Source organism: Arvicola amphibius, chromosome 6, assembly GCF_903992535.2.
Source record: "Arvicola amphibius chromosome 6, mArvAmp1.2, whole genome shotgun sequence".
NCBI classification, from domain to species: Eukaryota; Metazoa; Chordata; class Mammalia; order Rodentia; family Cricetidae; genus Arvicola; species Arvicola amphibius.
Window position 1 is genome coordinate 119,353,060 of NC_052052.2, and position 22,818 is coordinate 119,375,877.

A 22,818-nucleotide genomic window follows, 5' to 3' on the forward strand; every position below is an offset into this window, starting at 1 on the left:
AAAAACAACTCCCAGGTATTTTAACATGGAAGCACAAAGCTAACCATCATGTTCATTTTCATGACCCTGATATCACTGCAGGAAACATCACACACTCATTCTGAGCCTTAACTTTTCTTGTATCCATCTTCACTAGAACTTGTGTTTCCCATCAGTAGAGCATTTATTCCTCCTTGCTAAATTGAGCCCTTTTAGACTTGGTACTTCTTCCTTTCACTCATTTATTCCCCATTGTTCTGGGGAAACACCCTTCCCATGATGAGTTATTATTCATACATTACCACTATATCACAGCCCAAGTCTTTGCTGCTTCACATTGGACAGTGGCAACATTTGGTATAAAGCTTATTGTTTCAGGGCTGCAGAGATAGCTGCTGGGTTAAAAGTATTTGTTGCTCTGGCAAAGGACACACATTGGACAATTTATAGCCTCCTATAACTCCAGCTTCAGGAAATCCCACACCCTCTTCCAGCCTCCATAGGCATCTGCATTCATGTGCACAAACCCAGGCACGCACACACACACAATTAAAAGTAAAATTAGACAATAAAATCATATTGTCTCCACTACTCACTATAGCCATTCAGTAGACTATCAACATATGAATGAAGTAAATGAGATATTTCATATACAATATTATATATGTGTGTGTGAGTGTATGTGAGTTTTATTTCATCATAAAAATGAAATTATGTTATTTGCATGAAAATTGGCACTAATGGTGGCCATCATAGTAAGAAAAAATAGCTAGATTGAGGAAGACAAATAGTGCTTTTTTTCTTTTATTTGTGGAGCCTTTGTATAAACACACACACATATACAGACACATACTAGACATACACACATGACAGGCAAAGGGGAGCTATAAGAAAAGAAATGTGTGTAGTGGGGAAACAGAAGAAAGGAAAAGGTATAGAGGTAAATATCAAATTACATAGTACACAGGAATAAAAATATTTTCCTAAAATCTAGCATTATATATTTTATATATACTTTACATATATACATTAATAACTTTTATTTTTAAGAAAAGCCCCTCATTTTGGCATGCTTGTAGGGTCAGTGCTTCATGCACATATGAAACATTGTAAGAGCACCTCGCATGCTGTGGACTTCGCTGAGCAGCACGGCTATCTTTTTTTAATTTTTTTTATTGAGAAATATATTTTTTTCTTTGCTCCCCTTACTTCCTCTCCCCTCCTACTCTCTACCATGGCCCCCATGCTCCCAATTTACTCAGGAGCTCTTTTTTATCTAATTTCCATGTGCATTAGATCCATGTATGTCTTTTTTAGGGTCCTCATTGTTGTCTAGGTTCTCCGGGATCATGAATAATAGGCTGCTTTTTTGGCTTCATGTCTAAAAATCACTTATAAGTGAGTACATATGATAATTTTTTTCTGGGTCTGGGTTACCTCACTATGATGTTTTCTAGAGCCATCCATTTGCCTGCAAATTTCAAAATGTCATTATTTCTTTCTGCTTTGTAGTACTCCATTGTGTAAATGTATCACATTTTCCTTATCCATTCTTTGGTCAGGGGTATTTAGGTTGTTTCCAGGTTATGGCTATGACAAACAATGCTGCAATAAACATAGTTGAACATATGTTCTTGTGGTATGATTCAGCATCCTTTGGGTGTTTACCGAAAAGTGGTATTGCTAGATCTTGAGGTAGGTGGCTTCCTAATTTTCTGAGAAATCATCATACTGAAATTCAAAGCAGCTGTACCATTTTGCACCCCCACCAGCAATGCAGAAGTGTTCCCTTTGCCCCACATCTTCTTCTGCATAAGTTGTCATCAGTGTTTTTGATCTTGACTATTCTTTCAGGTGTAAGATAGAATCTCAGAGTTGTGTTGATTTGCATTTCTCTGATGGCTAAGGATGTTGAGCATTTCCTTATGTGTCTTTCAGCCATTTTAGATTTCTCTGTGGAGAGTTCTTTGTTTAGGTACATACCCCATTTTTGTATTGGATTATTTGTTCTTTTGGTGACTAATTTCTTGAGTTCTTTGTATATTTTGGAGATTAGCACTCTATTTGTGGTGAAGATCGTTTCCCATTCTGTAAGCTGCCATTTTGTCTTATTGACTGTGTCCTTTGATTTACAGAAGCTTCTCAGTTTCAGGAGCTTCCATTTATTAATTGTTTCTCTCAGTGTCTGTGCTACTGGGGTTATATTTAGGAAGTGGTCTCCTGTGCCAATGCGTGCAAGTGTACTTCTTACTTTCTCTCCTATGAGTTTAAGTGTGGTTGGTTTTATGTTGAGGTCTTTGATTCATTTGGACTTGAGTTTTGTGCATGGCAATAGATAAGGATCTATTTTCATTCTTCTACATGCGGATATCTAGTTATGCCGGCACCATATGTTGAATATGCTTTCTGTTTTTTATTTATATTTTTTGTTTCTTTGTCAAAAATCAGGTGTTTGTGGGTGTGTGGATTGATATCTGGGTGTTCAATCAGATCCCATTGGTCCTCCTGTCTGTTTTTATGCTAATGCCAGGCTGTTTTTAGTACTACTGTAGCTCTGTAGTAAAGTTTGAAGTCAGGGATTGTGATGCCTCCAGAAGTTCCTTTATTGTACAGGATTGTTTTGACTATCCTGGGTTTTTTGTTTTTCCATATGAAGTTGAATACTGTTCTTTTGAGGTCTGTGCAGAATTTTACTGAGATTTTTATGGGCATTGCAGTAAATCGGTAGATTGCTTTTAGTAAGATTGTCATTTTTACTATGTTAATTCTACCTACCCAAGAGCATGGGAGATCTTTCCATTTTCTGGACAGCATGGCTATCTTAAGAGCATGGTAAAGGATATCATTCAAGACCCTAGTCACAGAACTCCCCTCTCCAATGTGGTCTCTCATGATCCCTACCGATCACGAAGCAGATGGAACTATTCATCAGCACAGAGAAAATCCACACTGAACAGTTTTATACTGTGGTAAGAAGTTCCAGCTTAATATTGGCAATGCTTTGCCTGTGGGCACCATGCCTGAGGGTACCAAAATCTGTTGTCTGGAGGAGAAGCCTGGGACAGGGTCAAACTGGCATGAGGCTCCCCAAACTACGCCACAATCATCTCCCACAACCTGAAGGCCAAGGAGACCTGAGTAAAGCTGCCTTCAGGGTCCAAGAAGGTCATTTCCTGGGCCAACAGAGCTGTTGTTGTAGTGCCCAGTGGGGGACAGAACTGACAAACCTATCTTAAAGACTAGCAGGACCTACCACAAGAACAAGGCAAAGAGGAATTGCTGGTCACATGTACGGGTGTGTGGTCATGAATCCTGTGGAGCATTCATTTGGAAGCGGTAACCATTGCATTGACAAAGCCTCCACTATCTGAAGAGATGCCCTTGCTGGGCATAAAGTGGGTCCCATTGCTGCCTGCCAGATTGGGAGACTACAGGAACCAAAACTATGCAAAAGAAGGAGAATAATACTAATGAAGCATGTCCTTTGGGAAAAAAGGGGGGAAGGAAGGAAGGAGGAAGGAAGAGAGGGAGGGTGAAGGAATAAAGGGGAGAGAGAGAGAGAGAGAGAGAGAGAGAGAGAGAGAGAGAGACCTTACTATCTTCAATCAAATCTATGTAACTATCTTCTCCCCGGGCCCACAACCTGCTTTAACAGAAAAGGCACACTTCCTGGTTGGCTACCATATCCTCAGAACTAAGAATATAGTTGACAAGCAAACCCCAAGATCTTTGCATTCATGACAAAGATGGAAAAACAGAAGAACATAAGGAAGTAAAGGAATTAAGGAAGAAAAAGTAACCTTTTGAATGCACACAAATATTCTACAGCAAAGCAGAAATTCTATCCCAGATCCAAAGCCATGCCTTAGCTCTAATTCTGCTGGGATCCTAGCAGCACAGCTCAGTAAGAGGCATGCAGCTGAGACTCTCAGAGACTTGATGAGACAGCTGGAAAGCAGCCTCTCAGCACCGCATGCATGCTTGTGCACCAGGCACCAGAAGACATGCTCTGTCTCTATTATTCCTAGCCCTCATACCATCAGAATGAGTATTAGAGTCCTTACTGTTGAGGACACTAGGATTTAAAGAACTAAGCTGGTGACATGACCTTTTCTCCTATGTGGTAATCTTTCAAAATAATGGTGACAAAAATATGCTGTTTTGGCTTCCTTTACTGTGAGAATTTAGAGAAAAGTATCTATAGAATGGGACTTGAGGGTCTTGCTGTCAGGGCAATCACCCATGCTAGTGAAATGCTTCCTCCTAGTTCTGTGAGTGTGATTTGAAAGTCTCAGGGCTCTCAGGCAATTTTTTGTTTTGTTTTGTTTTTGTTTTTGTTTTCTGCACCAAATTTGTAGTGTAAAAATTAATGAAAATCCAAACTGTAGCCAAACTGGCTCTGCCTTAAGGCATCAACAGTGGAATTACTATACATTCCCAGGATTACAAGGGAAAATGGAGGAACTTGGTCTAATCAATTGCCTGGACCTGGCAATTTCTGCCATCTTTCTAGCAGTTTGATTATCAACCCTGGAGCTTCAAAATGTCTGTTTCTTCAGCAACAAGTCTGAACTGATTCATTAGCTTGTATTTTGAAGGTTAAAACATGGAGGTGTTATCAGGGAAGAAATTCAAGTCGGCGTTCTGCACCAAGGCTCACTTCCCAGCAGAGCGCTGACATATCTGGAAGATAGCAACATCGCTTGTCACTAACAGACAAGACCGACTTTTAATCCTAACATCACCCAGGTCTGTATTTTGGGGTCAGCTTGTTTACCCTTTTGGCCTCCCAAACTGTCCATGGTTTACAAAAAGTATAATAACTGTAAATTACTTGTAGAAGGATATAATAAGTAACCAACAAATGACATTTATTTGGCAGCAATTCCACTCACATTAAAAAATAAACATAACAACAAAATCTCCCATAATTGCAGATCAACATTGAAATGTTAGTAATTTCTACAGTAGCCAATCTATTACTGCTTATCTCTCAGATGGCCTGTGGTCACAAAAGTTCCAGTTTCTCGAATTTTTAAAATACATTTTTATATTTACTTTTTGTTGTTGTTTGTTACCATTTGTTTATGCCTTTTCCTATAAAACATCTTTGTCCTGCGGCCTCTAGGGATTCAGTGATGACTAGACTCAGGAATCTCGCTTGCTCCTCATTAGGCTTGCAACTCCACCATAGGGAAGGAGGAGGCAGAGAGTCAAGCTGAGCAGGAAACAATAAATCAGGCTTTTACCAGGCCAACAACTAGGACACTTAGAGAGACAATTTAAAGAGGTACCAACAAACACTGCTGTGGAGAGGCCAAAGAGTTGAAAGGTTCCTTTTCATCTCATCTCAAGAGCTAAGTGCGAGGTCAAAGCCTCAGCTCTGACAAGCAATGGGAGTGTGCATGCTGACCTTGTGTTGAATCCCAGTTGGATAAGGCCTTCATGTCTCTACCCAGACATTAGCAGTCATGACAGTGTGTGGAGCCCATGTGAATGCAGAGCTAGATGAAGCCTGTGAGCCTCTACCCACAGCCTCCTGGCTTCAAAATGTTTAACGACAATTTGAAGTCAAAGAAATGTGGCCTCTTCCCTTGCTGGCTGAAAGGATTTTTAAGAACTCAAAGACAATCTTTCCATTTCTTCATAGTTCTTCTTAACAAAGGGCAAAGTCTCTGTGAATTGATAAGAGCATCAGCCCCATTGTATCTGGAAAACTCTTTCCCTGGAATAGTTGGGCACTATCTCTGACTCGTAAACTTTTTGTTGCCGTCTCTTCTGCATAGATCCCTTAGAGTCGAGGGAAGGGGTTTGATAAAGATATCCAGTTTAATACTGAGTTTTCTAAAATCTCTCACTCTCTGTCTAATTGTGGGTCTCTGTGCTAATTCCCATTGACTGCAAGAGGAAGCCTCACTGATGAAGGCTGAGTGACACACTGCTCTATGGGTATAACAAAGTGTCATTTGGAGTCATATGCCTGCATAAGATCTACACAAGTTAAAGTCAGACGAAAATCCCAGCATGATGTAGGGAGGATGGGCACAGATTCCCACCACAGAAATGGAACTACTTCCAAATAACACCTGCTGGGAGAAGGAAAAGAAGAAAGTTTTCTTCAGTGGATGAACAGTTGTCCTGGACAAATTTGACTTCACAAAGCCCCCCCTCTTTTTTGTTTTTGGGGTTGTTATTTTCTTGCAGTATTTGAGGAAGGGGAAAAATATGATCAAAGCATAGAATACAAAAAATTTTTTAAAAGAAAAAAAGAAAAGAACAGTCTGTGACATATAAAAAAATTAATTAATTGTTTTTATAGATATTATTATTATTATTATTATTATTATTATTATTATTATTATCACTGAGTTGGAGGCATACATATGGAAGTCTGAGGAAAACTCTGGCCTTACTGGTAGACTTTGGGGGAGGTGCACTATCTTATCTTTTCATATTGTATTTTTTTAAATGTGATCTGGGAATGTGGACTTACCAAGAATCCTGTAGTGACTACGAGGGGCCTAGACCCAGATAAGCTAACCTACATTCTCCCTTCTTCCTCCATTCCAATGTCCCTAGTCTTACAAAGATTATATCTACGTCAGACAATACTCTCATATTCCTTCCATCCTTTGAAAATTCATAGTACCCCAGTTCTGCTTCCTACCAAGGCCCTTCTAGAAAGTACACGTGGTATAGAAGCAGGTGGGCCAAGCTGTGCCCTCATTCCCCTCCTCTTCCAATCATGTTGTCAACACAACATCCAACTTCCAAATTGCCTGAATTCCACATTCCAGCTACAAACCAGTAACCCTAGTGAACCCTTGTTTACTTTCACCCTACTCCAATCTCCAGACTTAGTAATAACTGAGCATTGTCTTTGCAAGCTCTGTCTGATCAGTCTTGTCTGCACTTTTCTCCAGGCCCCAGGCTCACCCTAATGCCATTCCCTGTAAACCAGGCCAGCCTCATCAGCCCTCCTTACCCTAGCTTACCCCATTACATCAAACATCCAGGTACAACATACACTAAGGTTTAGTCTAGTAAGTGTGTTGAACCAAGCTCACACGTCCCCTCCTAGTGTCCAGACCTACCTGTGATTACACATCTGTGTGAGGTTCGATTTTATCTCTGAGGAACCACATCTGCTCTAATGATGACCCAAACTCTGGCCTTACTGGCATATCATGAATGTTGTTCTATCCCAAGGCAGTCAAGAAACTCATATGAGACATACTAATAACAAAGTAAGTCCACATTCCCAGATCACATTTAAAAAAATACAATATGAAAAGACAAGATAGCACACCTCCCCCAAAGTCTACCATTCTATAGAAATGTTCTCCAATGAGAATAATCTATATCAATCCCAGGACACAAAAAAAAATTAAAGGAAAAAACAAAAATTTCATGAAATAATTGAAGGACTTTAAAGAAGACACAATAAGATAACTCAATACATTCAAATGATTAACTTAAAGAGAACAAATGCTTGAGGAATGGCCAGGAAAACAAAAGTATAAACTGAATGAAATACCAAAACAATCTAGAATTATAAAATCAAATTCAATGCAAAGAATATTGATGAAAACTTAAGATGAAATGAAGATGGAAATGAAAAACTCGTTATCCCAATTTAAAAACTCTGGACAGGGAGAGGCTTAACAGTAGACTGGGCCAAGCAGAAGATAGAATATCAGGGGTCAAAGATGAAATAGAGATTTTATACCTCACAAAATCAATGATTATAAAATTTAAAAAAATAAACACAGAAAAGAAATGCTCAGGAACTGTGTATGGGGTATTATTAAAAAGACCAAATCTTCAAAGTATAAGCACAGATGAAGGAGAAGGATCCCAGGTTCGTAAAAAGACTACAACAAACTTATAGAATAAAACTTCCCCAAACTAAGGAAAGGGATCCCATACAGATACAAGAAGCACATAGAACACCAAATAGGTAAGATCAGAAAGGAAACCATAGTTGAAACAAGAAACGTGTGTGTGTGTGTGTGTGTGTGTGTGTGTGTGTGTGTGTGTGTGTGTGTAAAGGGTATTGAAAGCTGTAAGAAAAAAAAACATGAGCAACATACAAAGGAAAACCCAGCAGAATAACAGCTGACTTCTCAATGGGAGTTTTAAAGCCTGAAGAGCTGAAGAGTCTGGAGCAATGTTCTTATAGTTCTCAAAGAACACAGGTGCCAACCTAGATTAATGTACCCCAAAATTATCTGCCATAAAGACAAAGGAAAAAATTGTTCATACTACAAACAGGCTAAAAGAAACCATGCTTATCCAAGCAAGTCCTCCAGAAGTGACACTTGAGATTGAAGAGATGAATAAGCACAACCATGAGACTGGAGAAAGAGAACAAGTGATGTGAGATTATTGAAACACAAAGTACAACTAAGAACACAAACAGCAGAAAGAAGACAATAAAATAACTATAATCAACATATACTTTCCATAGTAGTTTTAAATATTAATGCCCGCAACACTCAAACAAAAGACAAATGCTAGCTTACTGGACTATGAAACAAAACCTACCTTTTTGTTGTCTACAAGAAACTAGAAGTTTAAATATGCACAGCCTTAGAGTAAAGAGAAGGTGGGAAAGTACTTCAAGCAAATAGAAACTGAAAACAAGCATGTTATTCCAGTATTTTTCTAAAAAAAAAGGTTTTCAAACCAAAACTAATCAAAATAGAAAAGAACATTTCATTTTAATCAAGAGAATGATTAATCAAAATGCCTTACAAGTTTAAACACATATATGCCAAGCTTTGCAGTACTCAACTTAATATAAAGCAAACTTCTGGAATTAAAGACACAAATTAATACTAAACCCATTAATAGTAAGTAACTTCAGCACTGCACTTTCTTCAATAGATAGGTCATCTAGACAAAAAATAAACACAGAACCATTAGAATTAAATTCTGTCAAGTATCAAATAGACCTGACATTTATCTATAGAATAGTCTACCCCAATCACAAAGAATGTACATTCTACTCAGCAGCCCATGGAGGCCTCTCTAAAGTATACCACATTGTGGAAAACAAAAAAAAAGAAGAAAACAACAAATGCAATAAAACTTACAATCAAAAGCAAATAAATCTTCACTAAGTACACAAACTCATGAAGATTAAACAGCTTATTATTGAATGACAAATGAATGAGAGAAGAAATCACGACAAAAGCAAAAGAATCTTGGAACTAAATGAAAATGAAAACACAATACAACAAAACATCCGGACACATTAAAAGCATTCCTATGAAAGAAATTTATAGCATTAAGTGCCTACATTAAAAAATCAGAAAGAGCACAAATAAATGACTTAATGATGTAACTCAAGAATTTGGAAAAACAAGAATCAAATGAACCTAAATCAAGTAGATGGCAAAATATAATAAAAATCAGAGCAAAAATAATGAAAGAGAAACACAGAAAATAATACTAAGAATTAAAGAATTCAATACGACTGTTGTTTGGGAAGATAAACAAGATCCACAAACCCTCAACCCATCTACTGAAAAGAAAAACAGATATGGCCCAAATTAACAGACTCAAAAGGGAGGAGGGATATGTTACAACAAGCACCAAAGAAACTCAGAGTATTATAATGAAATACTTTTAAAACCTGCACTCCATCATGTTGAAAATCTTAAAGAAGTGGTCAGGTTTCTAGATTCATCCAAACCATCAAAGGTAAACCTTAGGAAAACCAAAACCTAAACAGACCAATAAAAATAGGGAGGTTAACAGTAATAAAAAGCTTTGCAAACACAGGCAATGACCAGAAGGATTCATACCAGAATGCTCCCAGATTTTCAAGGAGCTATAGCTAATTGAGAGAGAGAGAGAGAGAGAGAGAGAGAGAGAGAGAGAGAGAGAGAGAGAGAGAGAGAGAGAGAGAGACAGAGACAGAGAGAGGCAGAGAGACAGAGAGAGAGAGAACTTCAAAACTACTTCATTGAAGCCAGTATTGCTTTAATATTGAAATGAAGTAAAGATAGCAGAAAAAGAAAACTAAAGACCAACATCCCACAGGCATAAAAATATTTGGTAAAATACCTGATATATATGAAAGAGACCATCTACCATCCACCACGATCAAGTTGACTTAATCCCAGAGATACAATGATAGTAGGTCAATCAATATAATATATCATATAATTGGACTTAAAGACAACAATCACATCATCTTGATCAATCACATATTGATCATCTCAATAGATTAATAAAATGCCTTTGACAAAAGCCAACATGTGAGACAGAAAAACCAAAGTGAACATACCTTAACTTAATAAAAGCTATGTATGAGAAACCCAAAAACATCATCCTAAATCTATTTAGAACCACAGAAGATCCCATATAGCCTGAGCAAAAGAAAAGAAAATGCTGAAGGGATTATTACTTCAGATTTCAAGATACATTACAGAGCCATAGTAATAAGAACAATATGTTACTGTCACAAAAACAGACATGTAGACCAGCAGAGTAAAACAGAAGACAAACACATGAACATGTAACCATTGCTATCTGATATTTAACAAATATTTAAAAAACATCCACTGAAGAAAAGATAGCATCATGAACAAAACAGTATCTTCACACGTAGAAAAATCAAATTAGTAGCTACCACCTTGCATGAACATTAACTCCAAATGAATCAAAAACCTCAATGTGAAACCTAAACTTCTTTAACATATAGAAAACATAGACAGTAGCCTATAGGTTATAGGTGTAGAAAGGCTTTTCTGAATAAGACTCAACATATTACAGAATGGAAACAACTCTAAATGCCCTTCAACTAATGAATGGATAATGAATATGTGGCACGTATACACAATGGAATACTATTGAGCTCTATAGAAAAAGTGAAGTTATGGCATTTTCAGGTGAAAGGAAGCAATAGAGATGATCATATTGAGCGAGTAAACCTAGACCCAGAAAGAAAAGCTACATGTTCCCTCTCATCTGTAGGTCCTAGCTACAAATCTTAAGATGTGAAAAGATAACCCAGAAAAATGACAGTACCAGGACAGTAAAGAGTGACCATGGGGCTGAAGGAAACACTAAGAGAAAAATACCAGGATAGAGGTGATATAAAGGTATAAATGAGAAAATGGAAGTCTTCAATTAGAGAGGAGGACTGGCAGTCAATAGAGAAGGAAAGGGTAGGAGGAAAAAATAACACTAAGGATATTTAAGAAGTCATAAGTAATCATATAAATTTATATTTACCTAAAATCAACTTTAATACATATAATGTATGTATATACAAATGTATACAGTTTAAATGAAATTATGCCTCAGGCTAACAATGCCCCCTTAAAAGCCATACACTAACAAAATCTCCAGTATCAGATATGAGAAACCTCCCATGAATTGTTGCCAAGAGAGCCCAAGAAGCTCCCAAGATAATTTAAAGTATTTCTGTTACCCCTAGATTGCCTCCTAGAAATTGAAGATAAGCATCTATTGCAGAAGATACCATAGAACTTCAGACCTGAAAGTCAAGTTAGATCTGACCCAAAAGCTTTTTCCTTCAGAAAGGTCTTTCATAATACCAGAAGTTGCTATGCAAATACCAAGAAAAAGATGTAATTAATAGTTGTACTAAGTTATGATGACTATGAACCACAACAATGCTCAGCATGGCAAGATATCCCTAAAGGTGCAGTAGTGATACACATACATTAATGATCATCAACAGCTGTTTAATTGGACTTCAGACCCACTTAGGAAGAGTGTCTCCCTATTGATGGCATAATATTTATATTATATTGATATGCCTCTCTATTGATGCTACATATTTATATTACATTTCTGTATCTCTGTATTTATGCAATAATATTTTTGCTACATCTGGGCATATCTGCATTTGTGGTATAATATTTTGATATGTCTTTGTATCTCTATTTATGCTATATTATTTATATCACATATTTTATTTTTATGTTTATAATAAAGTGTTTACATTATGTCTGTTCACCTCTCTATTCAAGGTAGAGTTTTATATTACATTTGTGCATCTCTCTAATTAAACAAAGTATTTTTAATGCATCTGTGTATATATTCTTATTGTATTTATAATAAATATGCATTTTTCATTGAACTCCTAAGTAACATGTTTTGTGTTTGTACTACAATTTCTCTTCTTATTGTGATGTTAATTTGTCTATCCAGTTTGTCAAACATGGATATGTGGCTCATTTATTTTATACAGTGAACATTTCTTGTTTAAATATACTACAATGATTTTTAGGTTGGTGGTGTGGTTTGAACAAGATGTACCCATAGTATCTGGTATCTGAATACTTGGTCTCAGACATCGGGCATGGAGCTAGACGATTTGGCATTTACCATGCTGACTTTTGGTATTGTTTTGGTACAGTATTTCCTCACTATGTCCCATTCCTCCATTTTGGAGTGGTAATGTATATTATCAATCATACTACATTGGGAGTAAGTAATTGGCTTTTTTAATTTATAGGGTTTACAATTAAGAGATTACCTGGATTCTCAGAAGTGACTTTAGTCTCTGTATTTTAAACAGGGCTAAGATTGCAAATGACTATCGGGAGTTGCAAAGTTAGACTAAATGTATTTTGTATTATGAGATGGCCATAATCCTATTGGAACTAGGAAGTATAATGTTGTGGTTTGAATGAGATGATGTCCCGGTAGTCTCAAGCATTTGAATACTTTGAATACAGCTGAATATTTTTCATTATGAGAGGGCCCCAAGACTATGGAGACTAGGAAGTAGAATGCTGGGGTTTGAATGAGATGGAGCCCCAGGAGTCTCAGGCATTTGAATACTTACTCCTCATTGGGGGCACTGTTTGGAGAGATTTGGGAGATATGGTCTTATTGGAGGAAGGATATCTCTGGAGGTAGGCTTTGAGAGGTTAAAGATTCACACCATTCCGAATTTGCTCTCTTTGCCTCCTTCTCAGAGTTCAAAATGTAACTTATCAGCCACCATACTTGATGCTAGCTGCCAAGCTTCCCAGCCATAGAAGACTTCTATCTTTCTGGAATCATAAGCCACATAGACCCATCCTTCTATAAGTCGTTTTGCTCATAATGCTTTACTACAGCAATAGAAGAGTAGTTGACACAGTTGGTATGTTTGTTTGTGAGACAAGGTCTCACTAGTGCAGGGTACCTGGAATTCACAGTAATTCTGCTGCATTCTCCTGAATACTAACACTATTCATTTTTCATACTAATGATCCCTTCTCTACATAGTGTTTCCATTATTCATAGTTCTTCTGTGTAAATTATCTATTTCTGTGTAACATGTGTTTCCTTCTCTAGGGCACATACAATGAGTCACAGACAACTTTCCCTCTGTTCTCTTTGGCTAAACAGCTTTCTAAAAGAGTTCATGTCCATTGCTATGTCTACCACAGCCCATGTTCTTACCTGTTTTGTTACTATCAGAGTTAAAGTTCTGTCAGTCTGAGATGGAATGATACCTTATCGTTGTGTAAGCTGCATTCCCCATATAAAGGGAAATCAATATTGTGTCCTAATGGCCACAAGATGCTAGATATTGTTTTATTTCTTTTTCTTTGTATATTATGGACTTATTAGAACTGCTGAATAATCAAAGCAAAGATCCTTTGCCAAATGCATGTTTTCCAATTTACTTCTAGACTACAGCTTTTTTTTTTCTTAATTAACTTTTCAGATAGAAAAAGATTTTAAATTGTGTTGTGGTCCAGGGGAATATGGGAGTGTAGATTGTTATGAGTGTGTACGCATGGTATGTCTGTGATGTGTGTGCGCGCACAAATATAAAAGGTCAGAAGAGGACATTGTATGTTTTATCACTCTCCACCTACTGCCTTGAGGCAGAATCTGTTACTGAATTTTAAGCCCATTGTTTCAAATAGGTTGTGCTGGCCTGTGATCTCCCAGGATCTACCTTTCTACAGCTCCTAATGGTCTGGTTCCAGGCTCATTTGGTCATGCCTGCATTTTACAAATGTGCTAACGATTTGATCTTTGATCCTCATACTTGTTCAGCAATCATTCATACACTGAACATCTGTCCAGTCCAAAAATTTTACTTTTAGTGTAGACAAATTTTTATTCTTTTGCTTAACATTCTAGCTTTTGTGTTGCTTTGTGAGATAATAGCCCCTGATTTATAAACTTATTCTAAGAAACTAAATGAACATACTGGGGACATTTGAAATAGTATGTAGTACTAGTTAAGTGGTATTTTAGTATTAAGTAAATACAACTAAACTAGCATTATGGGGAAAGAACTATTGGCAGGGAAGGGGCCGATATGGTAGAGGAATTTTAGAAATAAAATTTTGCTAGAGAATTGCATTCCTACAGGAAATGATCTTTAGACAAATTTGAATAAACCTAAACCAAACCAGTGAGGCTCTACAAGATTCACGCTAGAGTCTCCAGCTCAGTAACTATAAACAGGCTTGTAACAGTTCTATAACCCACAGAGAAACAGCTGGAATTTGTTGGTCAGTGTTCCTACCATAAACAGAATCATGGGTTTAATATTTCCTGTAATTTCTTTAGACCTTACTTCCTCTTGGGACTTTTTCTCTCTATTTTACAGTGAATTATTGTTAAAATTATCTTCTTTCCCTTGAGCATTTGCTAGCTCTCCCCATCATCTGCATGGCGATGTGCAGGGCTCACGGTAGACAGAGTGAGCACATATCCAAGAAACCCAGTCAAAGCCTTCTTTCTCAGTGTCACGTAGAATTCCCCATGCAACTTTCTCTTAAACACACTGAGACAAGAGCTTGAGTAGCCAGCATGTCTTAAGACTCACACTGGTTGTCAGCATATCAACAATTCTGATTCACACTCACTATCACTCACAGCTCACAAATGAACTGTTTCATGGAGATTTAAATGCAGTCTGGATCATGTATCACTAGCCTGTCTAGCATTGCCACATCTGCTTATGAACTCCAGCAGCATTCTGCAAATCTGACTCCAAAAGTTTGATAGAGACACATTGTCTCGGTTCTGTGACCTAAAAGGTTGCCTATCCATGCTAGAAAATAAGCCTCTTTAATTGAGATACCCTTATTAAGGGCTACTAATAAAGCATTATAAAGTTACTGGGAAAAAGTTATTTAATTAAAAAGAAACAAAAGCAACTATAACTTTATTATGTGAAAAGAATTTTGGTTTATGCATATTCTTTAGCATTTAATGAACCTACATTTTTAAATTAAAAATAGTTATACTATTTTGCTATCATTTTAATTTAGCAATCCTGGGTATAGGTCAAAAAAGTTACCTACTGTATCATTTGAATTGCTTCAAGAATATCCATTGGAGTGAATATAAGAAGGAATAAATAACACCAAAGACCTTTCAAAAAGGTCTCATGGAAACCTACTACTCTAATCCTCCTAACACACATACACATTTTTTTGAAGTTAAAATGAAGCTACTCTCTAAAAGAAACAATGCTTTTCCTAGACACCAGAGACTAACAAAAAAGTCCAGTCATGAATGGTTTATTTTTTGGAGTGTTGGCCAGTCAGGTTCCATTAATGCACAGTCAGCACAAGACATTGCCAATGCTCTTGGTGGCCTCCCATAACTTGACAGTAAGACCCTATTTCTAAACATAGTACATAATTTGAATTGTACAACATGATGAAATTGAGCTACAGTGAAAGAAGTTTAATCCCTACTGACTGGCTTTCAGAGTGATAGAAGGTGCTCAGCAATCTCTTGGAGTAATCATCAACTATCCTCTGCTGTGAATCTAGTAAGATACAATAATAATTGTCCTGGAGAGATATGCCTATGGGTGTAATAGTGGAATGAATGTCATCAGAGTAACCAACCCCTTTCTGATTGGATTTAAATTCAGTCCCAAAGGATGAAACCTGTACCTCACATTATTGTCAGGCCTGGAAACTATGGCTACACAGGTCATAAGCCACGGGGAAGAACTTACTACTAATATCTTGCTAAGTGGACATATTATTAATCTGACTCCTAATGATTTATTATTATACCTTTAAGTTAGCATATTTCTCAGCCCCCATCACAGAAGCTTCTATTTGCAGCAAAGTGACTAATACAGGGACTCACAAGTATAGAATGAACAAAAAAAATAAATTGTAAATTACTCACTCTAAATATAATACATATTTCACTCCCCTTTACCAAGGCTCAGGGATCATTGCAGAAAAGGTGGCAGGAAAAGCACATGAACCAGAGGCAGTGAATGGCTATGAAGGACTAACACTGTCTTCCTGACATAGCCCAGCAGCTGTACATATGAACTCACAGCAGTTGTGATAGCATACACAACACCAAATCTCAGTTTGAATAGCTGAAGATAGCACATTTCTTGGTTTCAGAATATATTAAGAAGCTATAAGACCACAAAATAGTATGTTCATGGCATAAAACATAGACCAGTTGAAGGTTAAATGGGGCACAAGTGCCTATTACAAAGTGGTTTTAAGAATGAGGTATTGTTGCTGCTGTTTCTAGACTTCTCAGACAAAGGCCTTCTGGTCTATACTGATTCTTCTATATCTGCAACACCTAGCTGTAATCTAAACTCAACTGCATGGAGATGCAGTACAATTGTTAAAGAAAATACACTATGGCCCCTTTTTAATTTTCCTTTTTCAGGTCCCTGTTTTTAATATATCTTGCTGAATTCAATTTGAAATTATTACAGAAAGGAAATTATCAAATGAAGTATGAAAAAAGCCCATGCCTTACAAATTTGCCCATTTTTCTCATCTGTGCTTTTCATGCATGAAGAGTCTTGGGAAAGAGAACACTTTTTTTAACTACACTTAATAAAATATCATGAGCATGGTGGGTAGCGACTTAGGCTAGAAATGGTACTCATGATTCCGTGGGTCCCAAAGATGAAAAGAATCCTCTAGGAAACCCCCTCACCCATGGAAACAAACATCGTGCTTCTCTCCCCATTGTTTGCCCAGGGAGTGTGCGACAGGTGATCCCTAAGAAACAACTCAACCGCAATGAAATCTTTTTCCCCTTCTCCTTATTTGTTTTCCTATAGTACTGGTCATGGGACCCGTGTTTGTTCTGTGCTTGTGAAGCAAGCCCTCTACCACTGAGCAGCTCTCCATCCTGGAAGTATTTAAATGAGGCGAGCGTCTTCCTAGTCGTTCTGCTCTTTCTCTGCCCTCCCTTACTATGCCTTCATCATTTTCTACTATGGTGTCCACTCAGGTGAGACACCATACTGGAAGTGCGAGACAACAACTGCTCACCCTCTTCTAGGAGCCTGTGCTGTGTACTTCCTGATTCCTGATGAGTCTGGAGGAGCCTTATGTCACAACTTCCCCTACAACAGCCCTTCAAACTTCTCTAAAACAGCAGCCAAAACTTCCCGCCAAATCTTTTTTTTATTCATAAGATAGACATCCTTTTGCTAATTGCTCAATATGACATTTACAAAAAATTAAATAATCTACACCTTATCTACCATTCAAGAAAAGATATTTTACTCAAAGTAATAAGGTAAAATCAAATCTTCACCAGGAAACACATTCAACCTAACTTGTGTTTTAAAAAGTACAAATTCAATGACCGTCAGACCTTGGCTCAAACAAGCAAAAATAGAAATTCTTGAAAACAATCTATTAATAAGTAACAAGAAAGAGATTTGTCAATTTAGTGAAAGCTCTATTGTCTAATGAAATACAAATCAAATGTCTTTAACAACCATAAATTTTACCTAGCACAATTTTAACATCACCATTCAGGAAATAGAATAGAAAAAAGCAAGTAGATATATCTGAATTTGAGAGCATCTTGGTCTGCATAATGAGTTTCAAGCAAACTAGAACTACATAGGGGGGCCCTGTCTCAAAAATAAACAAATAAATAAAGGCCACAAATAACAAAAAGTAATAAATATTTTTAATATACTATGAAGCAGCCATATAATAGGCCAGTCTGTGACTAATTTACAGTAAGCTTATAGCATATACATAGCTTATATCACATGCATGCACATGCAACAATTTTAAGAAAATTCACATTATATGTATAACACTATATGTATACATTAACAAATTTCTAAAACAGTTTGAAGATGCAATGTTTATAAGATCTTTGCACTTAGTGTTTTTGAATCCTTTGAGAGAGTGAGCGGGAGATGACAGAGAGATGATTAAAGCTTTCTTGTGGCTTAAGAGAGTGCATGGGGATCCCCACTGGCTGGTAGCATTATGAGGCAGGAAACTTGCTGTACTCTTTGCTGTTGTGGTATTATGCCAGGACACTTTTAAGGGACAGGCTATGTGCCAGGTACTGTTTTAAGTGCTTTACATAGATATCACATTTAATCCTCACAATAATTTTATGGAACAAATCCTACTAGCATCCCATTTTATAGACAAGCAGCCTGAAACCCAGGGAGATTTGAGTGATTTGCCAGGCCATGCATATACAAAAACAGAACAAGCAACCAGACAGTGCAAACTCTTCAATCCACTACAGATATGCACATCAAAAGAGGAAGCCACTGAATGAATGCATGAATGGCTAGTAGTCAACTGATAATCTATCAACTCAGGAATTGTTTGTCTTCACTGATGGTGGAACCTGTGGAAGGAACATGAATTGAACACCTTCCTGCTCTGATGCTCTGTAACCACAGAAGCAGCCTGCAACAGACTCATTATTTTTAGCCTTTTATGAAGACAAGAAATTTGTTCTGGGTGCTTGGCAAAGTCATCCTTAGACTCAAAACAATACTTGACAGAATAGGAGCTTAATTCATGTTTATTGAATGAGAGTTTGTTAAGAACCCTTTTCATGTTTACAAAAGCAAAGAGTAAGGATTAGTAACTAATACTGCTTCCTTAAAAGCAGCTAATAGTAATCCAATTCCATTGTTTTAATTGGGTTTGAAGTAGAAATATGAGAGGAACCACTGAATCATCAGAGCTTCTGACAAGGCCATCCAAGATAGCTTTGTGGATCAGCTAAACATGTGGCCCCCTCAGGTGGTTCACACATACCCAGAGAGTTGTTCCCCTCATTGGTAGCAAAGCTGGTTACTACCACAAAACTTTGATGGAGACTTGCTGATGCCATTTTGGTGAACATCGTAAGAAACAGAAGCAGCTAGAAAAAGCAATCTTGTTAAAAAAAAAAAGTTGACGTCATTTTAAATGGAATAATAAAAAATGTATTTAAGGCCTCAAATAATAAATACACGAGAAAAAAACAACAATCGGCTTAAGAAGAAAATAGAAAAGAAATGTTGTTTTGTGGTTAAGATTTTATATAAGTCAACATGACACAGAACATGAGTGACACCAGCAAAATTATTGTGCTCAAAGCAAATGGGTGACCACCACATTGCTGCAACCCTGCCAGACCCCTGCCAGTACTGCACAGAAGTGCTTATTGTATGGCAGCCACTTTATAGCATCCCTTTAATTCTCTCCACATTTTTAAAGCCTGGAATTATTATTATTATGCCCAATTTATAGAAAGAATAAAATCTAAAATACCTATAACTTAAGTACTATAATGTCTTAATAGGACAGAACAACTATTGAAATTTCAAGCTCTACTCAAGCTTTAGCTTCCCTTGATAACTCCATTTCTCCTCTCTTGTCCCCAGACACCAACAGCTGGAAAGGCTGGCGATGCCTCATTTAGTGTCCTTAATCAACTTGGATTTCACTGAAAGTTCAGAGAGCATCTTTCTCTCATTTCAAATCCCTATGGCTCTTTACTTGTGGCTTAGATTATATTTTAGAGGGAACCCTGAGCCTCTGAGGGGTGGGCTGACGTATAAATGTCCCAGGTTCACATTTTCTGGGGCCATGAATCTGAAGTATTCTCCACACCATTCCCAGCATGTGCAACTTAGCTACTGCCATGCCAACCTGCCCATCAAAACAAGAGTATGACCTGCCTCACCTCCCCACTCATTCCTGTTCTTTGGAATCAACCTCCTGATAAATAGTCGCAACCATGACCATGGGATGATTTAAATTTTAGGCAAACTCAAATTAAGATAATATCTTCTGCTGCTTTTGAATTTCTGTGAGATATTTAACTAAGTATAGATAATTAAGTAACTACTTAAATTATTTTAGGAATTTAAGTATTTTACATTCTTCAGCATGCCACAAGTAGCTCTGGCATTGGTTAAAGACTCTTTATTTTAATGAGTTAAAATGGAACTGGACTTGGGGAATGGGAAGAAGCCAGTGTGATTTTCTCCAGGCCACCTACCAGACTTGCCAGTAACTAAAAAAAACAGTGAATATCTGAAGGTAAATCGATGGGAGAGAAATGTGAGATGTGGACTCTGAGTTTAATCACTGCAGCTCAAATAAAACTTGGACCCTGATCACTCCAGCAGCTACCCATGGATTCCTAAGCACCAAATTATAAAACTCTCTCATACTCAAGAGCATTGAGACCAAGTTCCTGACGTCATTTTCTTTCTGGATTTGCCCAGAGGGCACCACTGGCACTTAGAAACAAATCAAACTAGACAGCCAACTTGGAAGCTATTTTTTGCTCTGGCTAAGTGGTTAAATATGTCTGATTCTTGCCATTGCATTTGTGGCTCACAGTGCCCCTAAGCTGTCTTCAGGAGTGCTTCAAGAAGTGCTGTTGATATGTCAGTGAGGCTGGTGTATTGCTGTCTTGCAGAAGGAGCAATTCAAACTCATAAGTTCTTGGTAGGGTGAACCATAATGGCTACTGGAAAGAATAATATAGTCTTATTTTTTATTTTGTTATGGTAAAAAAAATAGTTTTAAGCAAACGTGATATTCAGTTGCTGCTGCCGTGTGGTTATAGTAATATATTTAGTAAAAATAAGGTAGCTGCTAGCACAAAATTATTGACAGCTCTCAAATATACAGTTTTTGCTTTTGAGTATTGCTTTAAATGCTTCATGTGGTTGCTGTTAAAGTGGGTATGTAAGTTTTATTGAATAATACTGTAAACAACCACAAGAAGCACGCACATATTGTTAGTAGGTTCTGCTACCTAACAGCAGAAGTCGTTGGTGGACTGTGTTTCATCAAAATATCTCCTTTCCCACTGAAGAATGAAAAGTTTTCTATCACAAAAACAAAATATGGGTTTCTTTGCCTCTTACCAAGCTAGATTCACCTTCCCATCTATAGTGTGTGTATACATGAACATGTATGTACCATTCTCAATCTAGATTCACCTTCCCATCTATAGTGTGTGTATACATGAACATGTATGTACCATTCTCAATCTAGATTCACCTTCCCATCTATAGTGTGTGTATACATGAACATGTATGTACCATTCTCAATCTAGATTCACCTTCCCATCTATAGTGTGTGTATACATGAACATGTATGTGCCATTCTCAATCTAGATTCACCTTCCCATCTATAGTGTGTGTATACATGAACATGTATGTGCCATTCTCAATCTAGTTGATAAAACTACAAATGAAAACAAAACTTTGACATTATAGTTTGACTTATTTTTCTAGAGTAACAGAGAAGTTAGTAGAAGTCAAAGAACATGAATTATTGACAAAAATTCTGACCTTTAGCCTTTGTGTTCTTTACTCTTTCCTGGATTATATTATTATTATTATTATTATTATTATTATTATTATTATTATTCCCTTCCTAATAATAAACTGAGAATAGTAGCATTGCTGATATACTCACTAGGTAGAGCAGAGCCCAAAAGATTCCAGTTTGTTTTTGTTGCTGCTTTTGTCAGTTTTGCTATTTCTAATATAATGCCGTTTGATATTTTAAAAAATGGCTTATTATGGGACAGTGATATAGTTCAGCAGGTCAAGGTGCTACATGGCCTGAATGGAATACCTGGGACCAACATAGTAAAAAGACAGAACCATCTCCACAGATGCACCATGGCACATGTGAGGCCCCTCAAATAGGTAATGGCAACATTTAATGGGTTATTTTAATGCAAATGGATGTAGCCTCATGTTTTTTGCTAATTTTATAAATTTAAAGACTACTAACATAGTCATTTTAAGAATTCAGAAAAGAGAAATATAAAAATGTAAAAACAAAAACCATATATTTTTGAACACCTTCCTGCTCTGATGCTCTGTAACCACAGAAGCAGCCTGCAACAGACTCATTATTTTTAGCCTTTTATGAAGACAAGAAATTTGTTCTGGGTGCTTGGCAAAGTCATCCTTAGACTCAAAACAATACTAAATTATTTTAATTAAAAAAAACAGACTGAGCTGTTTGAACTATCTTAATGGTAATATCCCTAGCTATCTGAGTTGCTGGGACTATTGTTGATAAACATGCATAGAATCCCTTCATTACATTTTTTATACTGTGCATTGAATTTGGGTTTAGTAACGTGATAAGAAGTGTTTTAATATTATATTTGGTATCTTAGTACTTTTTTAGTACCAACAAATATATCCACTTTAACAATAACCTGCACTTTTAGTGTTTGCTGAGAGTAACTTTATCCTCTTTAGCCTCTTCTGGTGTAGGTAATGCATGTTAAGTCATTAAATCACAATCTCATCTCTAACAACCTCTCTGATGGTTCTCATTTGTTTCTATTTTGGAAATACTGCTATATGTTGACATGTGTGAAAACAGCTTGAAATCATCCCTTGCACTTACTTTCCAAAACCAATTTATCTAAATGGCCACCAAAAAAGTCAATCCCAGAGCCACAAAGATCCAGGCCAGCATTTTTATTTGCCTTTTTTTGTTTCCATTCATTAAATTGAACAGAGTACTGAGACTTAAATAAACTCAGACATTCCAATGTCTGGATTTTTCTTTTTCTAAAGTTAGCAAA

At 36.9% G+C, this 22,818-nt stretch overlaps 1 protein-coding gene and 1 pseudogene across 1 annotated transcript in view; one reads left to right on the plus strand and one right to left on the minus strand.

The window, feature by feature from the left end:
- Positions 1-22,818, minus strand: part of Sugct (succinyl-CoA:glutarate-CoA transferase) — a 714,904-nt gene that overhangs the window by 363,276 nt on the left and 328,810 nt on the right.
- On the plus strand, positions 1,049-10,985 carry LOC119816293 (annotated as a pseudogene).